Source organism: Penaeus monodon, chromosome 30, assembly GCF_015228065.2.
Source record: "Penaeus monodon isolate SGIC_2016 chromosome 30, NSTDA_Pmon_1, whole genome shotgun sequence".
NCBI lineage: Eukaryota > Metazoa > Arthropoda > Malacostraca > Decapoda > Penaeidae > Penaeus > Penaeus monodon.
The window spans coordinates 14,489,001-14,489,289 of NC_051415.1; positions in this window are offsets into that span (position 1 = coordinate 14,489,001).

Below are 289 nucleotides of genomic sequence, written 5' to 3' on the forward strand. Positions count from 1 at the left end.
TTCAGAGTATCTTAGACAATCTAGAATGACAATACAAAAATTACCTGGGCGCTGGAGCACAACGTAGAAATCCAAACCAAAGATACCAATGGATGGGTCATACTTGATACCCAGGTCAATGTGCTCTTGAATTCCAAAACCGAAATTTCCATTCGCAGAGAAGTTGTCACGTCGCAACTCGTATTCACGAACCTGATAGGAGGAATGAATGCACTCTTAGTTCTTAATTCTTCCAAGCCACTTTTCTGCTAATACACATTAGCAATTTCTTCTCTTTATATTATGGTTG